A 10,271-nucleotide genomic window follows, 5' to 3' on the forward strand; every position below is an offset into this window, starting at 1 on the left:
AAAACAGCAGCAGACTCATAGAACCCAAGAATGGACTAACAGTTACCAAAGGGAAAGGGACTGGGAAGGATGGGTGGGAAGGGAGGAATAAGGGGTAAAAAAGGGGGCATTACGAATAGCACACATAATATAGTGGGGGGTGTACGGGGAAGGCAGTATAGCACGGAGAAGACAAGTAGTGATTCTACAGCATCTTACTACGCTGATGGACAGTACTGTAATGGGGTATGTGGTGGGGACTTGATTATGGGGGGAGTCTAGTAAACATAATGTTACTCATGTAATTGTAGATTAATGATACCACAATAAAAAAAAAGAAATTACATTTAACCTTATCTGTAAATGCTTTACAATTTAGCTTTCTTTTGGCTAACTTGTGTATTTTGCTTTCCCAAATACCTTATGATAGAAACAGTTTCTGAGTTTGCATAATAATTTATTTTATTAGAATTCATGCCTCTGCCATAAGATAAATACTTATCTCTTGCTTTTGTTTCTCATCTCTATGTAATCAAAGGAACTTGACCTCGATTGTGTGATGGTATCATGGGTGTATATATTGTCCAAGCTCATCAAATTGTGCACATTAAATATGTACAGGGTTTTGTGTATATCAGTTATACCTCAATAAAACTATGATTTTTTAATTTAAAAAGAGAACCTAGAGCTTACTGATGACTCTGAATGACGGAGAGCTTTGCCGTGACAGCAGCACCACCGTGAGCAATCAGTTAATGATTTCTGGACACTTGCGGGACTGATTCATTTATTCAAAACTTGTACTGATTATCAATTAACTCCCAAGAACTATGTAAGGGAGGGAGGATGAGAGGGAAAACAGGCATAATCCCTGTTTTCTTCTTTTTGAAGCTTATCGGACTCAAAGATCCTAAGACTTTCCTTGGTACTCATTCCTAATGCCCAAAATGAGCAGAGTTGGCACGGTGTTTTAGACTCTTCACTAAGTGCCCATTCCAAAAACCAAGAACAGACAACCGCTCTGAGCATGCCTGAGCTTCTTTTGTTAATAAATTGGCTAGCTGGATTTTATAACTGGTCTCATCTCTCTGGTTATGGGAGTCATTGTCTTATATTTTGATACAAGAAAAAGAATTTCCCTAAAATATGCTAATAGATGAGTGCATTAAACAAATGATGTTGCAGGACAAACGTGACTCACCATGTGTTTCTAAGCAACACGAAGAGAAAAGGTGAAATGCTGCTAGTTATCCCCAGAACTTTCACACAGTGTCTACCTTATACCTAAAAGGCTATTTTCAGAAATGAAATGACCTATGACGCTGGAGGGGCAAACTGAAGCCTTCATTTTATTCAGGCAAAGTTATGTTAGGCTCTCTGTTGCCACAGCAAGCTTACGTGACTTTGCTCAGTCACTGTTTCTAAAAAAAGAAAGCAGTGTGGCTGTGAGTGAGGTCTGCCCATGCCGTCCCCTGCCAGTTCCACCACGTCTCCATCTATTCAGCTCGCAGACCTTAGTGTGTGACCTTGTGATGCACGTGACGTCCAAGTAATTGTTTGAAAAGTACACAATTCCTTCAAGAAACACTAGTTTACCAGTTACACTGATTTATTTTTTCTGAATTCATTTAGCTTCATAGATAGGTCAATCAGCTTTGGACTCAGATGATTATCTGTAATATCATTATTGTTATTCACATGTAATAAAATCAATTTTTAATGATAACTGAATAATATTGATTAAATTCTTGTACTTTCCAAAGTTAGGTATATATGGACGGTCACCAACTACTTTACACTCACAGACACTGTAGTCATCTTTTCTGATGCCTTTTGGTGAGGTACATGCAATGTATTCCTAGGTAATCCTTTCTAAACATGTGGGAGAATTTTATCTACTAGATCTAGATCTTTTTTTTAAGAGATACTTCATTTACATTGAAAAAATGTGTACTTTCTGCTCAGCTTTACTGAAGTATGATTGACAAAAAATTTATATATGTAAGGCCTACAAAGTGATGTTTTTATACCTGTAATACATTGTGAAATGACTGCCACAATCAAGCTAATTAACACATCTATCACCTCACTTAGTTATCCTTTTTTGTGTGGTGAGAACACTTGAGATCTACTCTGTTAGCAAACTGTAAGTATGTGACACATTATTATTAACTATAGGCACCATGCTCTATGTTAGGTCTCCAGAACGTATTCATCTTACAACTGAAAGTTTGTACCCTTCACCATCTTCCCATATCCCCCACTTCCAACCCCTGAAAATAAACACTCTACTCTTTGTTATTATGAGTTTGATGTTTTTAAGTTTCACATATAAGTGAGATCATGAAATATTCATCTTTGTCTGGCTTATTTCACTCTAGGTTTATCCATGTTGTTGCAAAAGGAAGCACTTTTTTTCTTTTTTAATGCTGAAGAATATTATGCTCTATTTATATGTATAATATTCTTTTTTCATCTGTCAGGGAACACTTGGGTTATTTCTACAACTTGTCTATTAGGAGTAATGCTGCAATGAACATGGGAGTCCAGATATCTCTGCAAGATCCTGGTTTCTTATTCTAAATATTGGGGATTGTGATGAATAGGGAAGTGGAGACAGAGATTGCTAGCTGATCCCCAACAGTCAAGTGCTTTTTTCTTCTGGGTAGCCTGCATTACTTTTTTATACTTGCAGTTGGGTGTGGCTATAAGAGTTTTTGCTAGTGAAATGTGAGCAGGAGTAACGCGTGCCCCTTTTGATCCTGGCCCATAAGTCTTCCAGTGTGCCCACCCCCATGTTCTCTTCTGCTTCTTCAGCTGGGACAGAGAAGCCCCAGCAGATGCGGCTTTAAGTGCTATTTTGCCACTTACCTCAATAGGGTTGTGGTGAGAACCAAATACGGCTATGAATATTTAGCGTAATTCCTACATAGAATTAGTGGTCAATTAATGTTAGTTTCTGTATTAGTATTATAGTCTTTTGATGCTATAGTAGTCATGTGGTGTACGAAAAATGTAACAAACCCCATATAATTCAGCAGATAGTACAATTATGTCTGTTTTCCTGTAGACAGAGTATTAGGCTTGCTGATGCTAGCAGACTTTTTTCTTTCTACACACTTTCTCTGTTGATGAACCAGGATAATTCTAAGCCACATTAAATAATATTTAAAGTACCATAATTTGTGAACTACTAAGCTGGTGAAAAGCAGCTTAAACTGAAAACAATATGAGAGAAGCTTGGTTACAAAGATTATGAGAATTCTAAAGTGTGCTAGAACATCTTGCATTTCTACAACAACATTCTATAAAAGAGCCCCACAACCTCTTTTTCCCCTGTTTATCTGTACCTGATAAGAAAGCCTGGACCTTGAGGGTATTAGGCTGAGTGAAATAAGCCAAACAAAGAAGGACAGACACTGCATGGTATGTATCACTTATATGAGGAATCTAAAAAAAAAAGAAAAAGAAAGTCACACTCAGAAACAGAGAGCAGAAAAGTATTTGCCAGGGAATGAGGGGTACGGGAAATAAGGAGAAGAGGGAAAAGGTGCAAACTTTCAGCTATAAAACAATCATATTTGAGGATCCAATGTCAATAAAACTAAAAGAAAAGGAAAACCCAAAGCTGTCAAAGTCCTCAGAAACAAGTAGCCTAAAAAACTGGCGCAGCCAAGAGGAGCCTAAGGAGGCAGGACACGACATGGCGACTCACCTTGATGTGTGTCCTGGACGGGATCCTGGGGCACAGAAAGGACGTCAGGTGAGAACTGAGGATATACAACCAGGTTATGGGCTGGAGTCAGTAATACTGCTTCAATGTGGGTTCACTAAGGGTAAAATGTACCATACTGCCGTGAACATGTTACCAGCAGGGAAATTGTGTGTGCGATATGAGAGTATTATCTTCATGATCCTTCTGTAAATCTAAAACTGTTCTAAAATACAGAGTTTGTTTAAGAAACATCAAAGAGTAGGTAACGATGAGAGATGGGAGAAAACAGGATGCCACTGACTGGGGGCGGCCATGGGGAACAGCTGGGAGGAAACCCTCCTTCCCTGCTGGGGGTACCGTGGGAACAGACGTGGAGTGTGAGGTCAGATGGGGAGCCTCCCTTTAGCGGGTGCTGAGGAAGTTCCCCCAGCTCTAACCACGACATCTGGACTCCTGGGCGTCCTTCCCCTGCCCACCAGGGATTTCCAAGGGTGGGGCTTTGTGATGTCAAGCCAGTCCATGGCTACCATTGGCTGGAGGACTGTCCTGCTGACCAATCAGGGGAAGGGTGTGGTTCCTCATTGTCTTGGGAGGGTATAAACAGATGGGTCAGGGAGCCCTAGTTGGCTTTCACTGAAAGATGACAGGTCGTGTCACCGATGCTGGGGAAACTGGCGGGAGCCGCGAACATCCGGCTCCCAGCAACCAGCGGAGGAAGAGGAGGAGGGCGTCATGTCCACCCTTGGGTACATTAGCTCAGAAGGATTAAGTAAGACATCCAAAATACTAGCTGATATGCTGCATTACTCACAGTAGGCAAGGTACAGAAACAAATTAAACGTCCATCAATAAATGACTAGATGAAGAAGATGTATATATTTACAACGTGACGCTGAGGAAGAGAAGGTCAGTTTACCCTGTTCATGTGCCTCTTCTTTCCCATCCGTCTCCCACCAAAGACTCTTACCCTGCCCTTGCCTGGCACAAAACCCCTCCTCAACCCACACCCATTGTCTGAAAGTCCCCTTTCCCATCTATTTTCCATCCTCTCCCCCAAAACTAATGTCTTTCTGGGCTCACCTTTTTTTTTCTTACCAGCTGATAAAGATAGTGAGGAGGAAAACTGAAGTCACACGAACCACCAAGATAAAGTGTAAGGAAGTTAAAAAAGTCCACCACAGTAAGCACCTGGTACTAGAAGCAGCGTAAAAAGGATAAGAAGCCAAAGAATGAAGAGAGCCCTCAAGAGCCTTCCAGGCCATAATGCCCGCCTGCTACGATCCGAGGCAGTGACCACATTCTTGCTGAAACTACAAAGAGAAACGGTCCCTTAGGATGTGAAAACTTTACCAATGGTCACTTGTGTGAAGAACAAATAAAGAACCCGTGTCGGTGATGAAAACCCCAGCAGTTGCCAAAAGGAGTTGTGTGTCTTTGTTCTCTGACGATAGGGTGGGAAGGAGGGGAAGGGACAGGTGTGTGGGAAGGGGGAGAGGTGGAATCCTGCAAGTTTGGGGCCCAGACCAGCCAGCCCACAGTCAGCCAGTCACTGGGAATAAGGAGGAGGTGAGGACTGAGCACTGTGAGGACAAATTTCCTCCTTAATACTTTATCCCACGTGCAGGGAAGAAAAAGACTTGGTGTTTCTGTGTGTGTCTTGTGGGGGTGCCTCGGTTGGGGGGAGGGGTGATATGTGGGGGTGGCAGTGTATAATAATGAATTTGACTCCATTTTTTATGTTTGAATAGGGACAGCTTTTAAGCCTCATTTCTTCTCCTCCTGGCCCACATCTGGGCAAGCTGATGAAAACAGCCAGGGAGTTACTGAATGAAAAATAGAAGAAAACAGATAGGCCTCAACTTAACCAGTGGAAGTATTGCGTTGCCTGACTTCCCCATAGCCAGAGCACCCACTGCCCTAAAATATCCTCTAGTGGACAATCTGACGCAATGAATAATGAAATGGACTCCTTGGCACTTATGATCAGCTTGAAGAAAAGTGACCTTTTGGACCTTCCTCCCTAGTTAAAAAGCACTTTCCAGCCCAGTTTAAAAAGAAAAAAAGACCCCATCAAAGTGAAAACAGGGCCTTCCTAGATTGAAAACCATTACAGGAGACCAATTTAGGGAAGGTGTGAGTACCCCCCTGCTTCTGCACTTAAGAGCCAATTTGACTTGTTCTTAAACCTGGAAAATGTAAGTGGTGCTTCAGTGTGAATATTCCTGTTCTAGGGCTTCATCTATATTACCAAAGTTACTGATTCCACCCAGTAAGTAACTGGTAAATCATTTGCAGTCATAGCAAAGTACTTGGCTAATCTGTCCTACTCTGTGTCTATTTCAGCAGCCTCTCAGCTGCAGTACCCCTTTTGCTGGGTACTCGGAGGTGGGGGGGTAACTCTCCACTGCTGTCACCTCATGTATTATATCTTTGCAGGCAATATTTTAACCACATCTTGTCTTTTCCGTGTGTACAGGTATGACATCACACTGAGGACATCCTTTGAGGAGATTCCTTATGACACACTTATGCAGACCATGAAGACACTCACAAAGGAGCTCACAGAAACAGAAAGATCCATTATGTCCACATGTAGTACAAGGCCCACCAACTCAGTTAAGTTCCTGAAAATTAGTTGGTAAACTGAGGCTGCTGCAATCCTGAGAGTATCAAGAAACAGCTTTTAACATTTTTAGTAGCTGCATTGTTAATACAAGTTCAACATCTTTAGGCATTTTTGGATTCTGGAGGCAACATTCCTCATACACACATTTTATCTAACTCTATTCATTTGTTACTTTCAAAGGGGCCCACCTTGAATGGGACCTACTATAACAAAAGGCTCTAGAACTTGTGTAAATTGCCATAAAACAGGCACTCTGCTAGCCTCAGTCCCCCACCCCGCCCCTGAGACTCCTTCATTGTTGGGGCTTTATCACCTTTCTCTCACACCTCTTGGAGTCCCTGAATCACGCGTAAAGGCTGTTAGTTGCCCGTGGGCTTCTGATACAAGGAACTGCCCTCCTTGGCTCAAGACCAAGGCTTTATGCTATTAGTGTGGCAATTGATGGCCACACACTGGACTTTGCTGGAACTAGAGACTTTCTCAGGTCCTGAACCTGTGAACATCCATATCCTGCTGCCTATTATGCCTTTGATCATGGAAGCAGCATCTTGCAAGCTCAGCATGGCCAGCAGTACAGGATGGAACCAAACCTGGGCCCTCTGCATACCTTACCCCCAGGAGAGGGTAACTTCCCCTGTAGTCAGTCTCTTGCTAGATGGCATATTAAAGGCAAACTGTTCCTGACTTTCCTGCTCAATGTCAATAGAAAAGAAGGCATTAGCAAGATCTACCACATAATGGTATGTTCCTAGTTCATGGCTGAGGGTATCCATCAGGCCTGCAATAGAGGGGACAGCAGCATGCATGGAGGGTATGACTTTATTCAGTTCTCTGTTATCCACAGTCATACGCCCAGAGCCATCTGGGTTTTTTACTGGCCACACTGGGGAGTTGAAAGGACTATGGGTGGACTCTATAATACCCACCTTTCCAGCTCCTGGAGAGTCTCTCCAATCTCTTTGTGCCCTCCAGGCAGTTGGTACTGTTTGGTATTAGTCACCCGCCAAGGCACAGGCAAAGCTATGGGCAGGTGCTTAGCATGTCCCCTCAGAATTGCCTTCACCACACATATCCTCAGTCTGAACTCACCTGCAGTGGTCTGCAACCATAGACCCTGAAAGATATCTATCCCCAAAATATATTTGTGAATGGGAGAGATATACAAAGTATACTCTTTTGGGGGGTGCACACTATATTCCCGAAAGGATTGGGGCTTCTTTCACTCTGGTAGCCTTACCGCCATATCCATGTATAATAGTGGAGGTCCCTGGAAACTGCTCAGGGTTTCCATAAACCAGTGAACATTCAGCCCCTGTGTCCACCAGATACCTCAACCTTCCCCTCAATCAAACCATGTTCCCCAATCATCTTCCTATGTGGGTTCAAGTGAGGTTGGCTTGCTCTCCAGCAGGAAGTCTTGCAAACACATAGGCAGGACTTCTGGCTCTGTCTCTGACCTCAGCCTCTTTATTGTTAATGGTTGGAATTGCTTCTCTGGTTTCAGTTGTTGACTTCCAATCTAAATTTGACTTCCAATCTAAATTCTTTCTGTCTGCTCCTCCCATGTTAAATCAACCCACATCTGGGTCTTCATAACCTTCATGGGGCCCTTTAAATTCTTCCTCTGAGTAGCAGACCTTATTTCTTTTCATGCTCTCATTGCTTCAGGCTCTCCTAAGTCTGCTACTGTATGGGAAACCTCACTTATGGGCTGCCCTAAGTGAGGGCCAAGAATGGCCATTAAAGGCTCAAACAGGGAAGTGGGAGCCATTTGAAGCACAACATTTCTCATTCCTGCAGTAAAAGTCTCCTCACCTGAGCCATAATTCTCTGGATTATAGATGGAATTTTTTATGCCTAGCCCCCAGAACACCTATTGGAGCTCAGCATATGTCTGTCATCTAGCATGGGAGGATGGTAAATCACCCTGATTGGGCCACACAGCACTAAGTGCAGCCATAAGCCAATAGAGGAGGGAGTTATTTACTGGGGTCTGATGTGCATTTTGTAATCACTGCCTCAAGGCAGGCTGAACTGTCAGGGAAGCCAGATTTCCCATCACCGATCCCGACAGTACAATTCCATCCACCCCAAAATCTCACAGACACAGGAGCCAAGCTGATATTAACCCTGAGGACTTCTGCCTAAATCAGGAGCCCAAATCCAGCAGCTCACCCTGAGTATAGGGACAGAGCATAGAGTGCTCCATGACCTGGGGAGGGGGCTGCTCCTCTCCTGGAGGAACCCTCAGTTGCTGTGTCTTTATTTCCTTTACAACCACTGGACATGCTTTCAATAGAGTAGGGATTGGTGCCTCCAGCACCACCCCTTCATCTTTCCCCAGCTCCTCCAATTCCAGGGCTGATGGCATCTTTCTCTCCACTCCTCTGAGTGCCCCCTCTGCTACATCCTTTCCCTTTTCTACAGAGCCTTGAAGCAATGCCAGCTGTCTTCAACAGCTCTCTTACCTTTACCTCAGTACCTCACAGCTGGCATCCTCATGCTGCCTCTTCCTGTGCTTCCCTCAGGAGTACGTCCTTCTCTTCCATAGCCTTTGTCTTCTTCAGAGCACCTGGCGGCACTGCTGTCTCATTCTGGAAGGAGTCTTTTACCTCCTCCACTGGACCTCACAGCTCACATTCTCACACTGCCTCTTCCTGTATACGAAAGAGTTCATCCTTTTCCTTTGTGGCCTTTACCTTTCCCACACTACCTCACAGTGATGCCATTTCAGTCACCAACAAATTTTTAACCTCCTCAATGGAACCTTGCAGCCAGTGTTCTTGTGCTGCCTTCTCTCATCTCAGTGCCATTTCATTCTTCAATGAATCCACAGAACTTCACAGCTCACGTTCTCGTGCTGCCATTTCTTGTGTCTCTTTCAGGAACATCTTCTTCTCATCTATAGACTTTTTAAATACTGTGAGTAGCAGCCAACCCACAGTCCGCACATCCTCACAGGCACTGTTTCTCAAAGGACCTACTTACTGTACCAAGGGCTACTCCTACTGACTAGGTATCACCTCCACCTGCCTCCAGTTCTGGGGTGGGACACAGCCCTCTAGGAGGCACGCCACCACAGACCACATACTCATTGGGGAACAATCCACTGTCTCCCCATACACAAGGGCTGCCTGCTGAATCACTCCCCCACACCCTTAAGGGCAGCCTGTTCATTTCCATGGTCAACAATGAATCCTGCCAATGTCCGTAATTGTTTTCCAGTGGGTTTCATCCCCAGGCAAGTTCACTATGGATTCAGGGAGACTGAGGAATGACAATGGAACATTCTTGGGGTGAAATGGTTTATTCCCTGGCTTGTACTTTCAGTGATAGTTTGAGCACCAGAATTATGTCTGCATCCAACAGTCTATACTCTCTAATCCTCCTTTGTCTCTGCCTCCACCCAGAGCACTGGGCAGAACTCTTTATATGACTCAGTCAATAATACCTTATTGCCTACAGATGTGGTAGCAGTCGCCTAGCAGCAGGCCAGTTACATCATCAAGTAGTTCAGGTTCAGGTGAGGATCCTGGCCAGAGGAACCTTCACTTTATCCACAGTAGTCAATGTCTGTCTAATAGAAGTTGCAAATGTTGAAGACAAAACTAGAGAGGGGAAAACATAATTAAAGGAGTAATGGGAGATGTACTTCCCTGAGCTGAAGATGATTGCTTTGAAGCAAGATACTGAAAAATGGCACAATATGGTGTATTGTTTGCATTTATTCCCCTTCATGAATCAATGGCACTTTACAATATGATGTTGAAGCTCCTCCTATTGAGGCGTGGAATCTATTTCCCCAACCCTTGAATCTGACTTGGCCTTGTGACTTGCTTTGGCCAATGGAATGTGGTGGATGTAACACTGCATTATTTCCAAGCTCTGTCTCAGGAAGCCTTGAGTGCTTCTTACTACCCTCACTTGGAACCAACCTTCTGATTACTATGT

The sequence above is a fragment of the Manis javanica genome, chromosome X, assembly GCF_040802235.1.
Source record: "Manis javanica isolate MJ-LG chromosome X, MJ_LKY, whole genome shotgun sequence".
In the NCBI taxonomy this organism is placed as follows: Eukaryota; Metazoa; Chordata; class Mammalia; order Pholidota; family Manidae; genus Manis; species Manis javanica.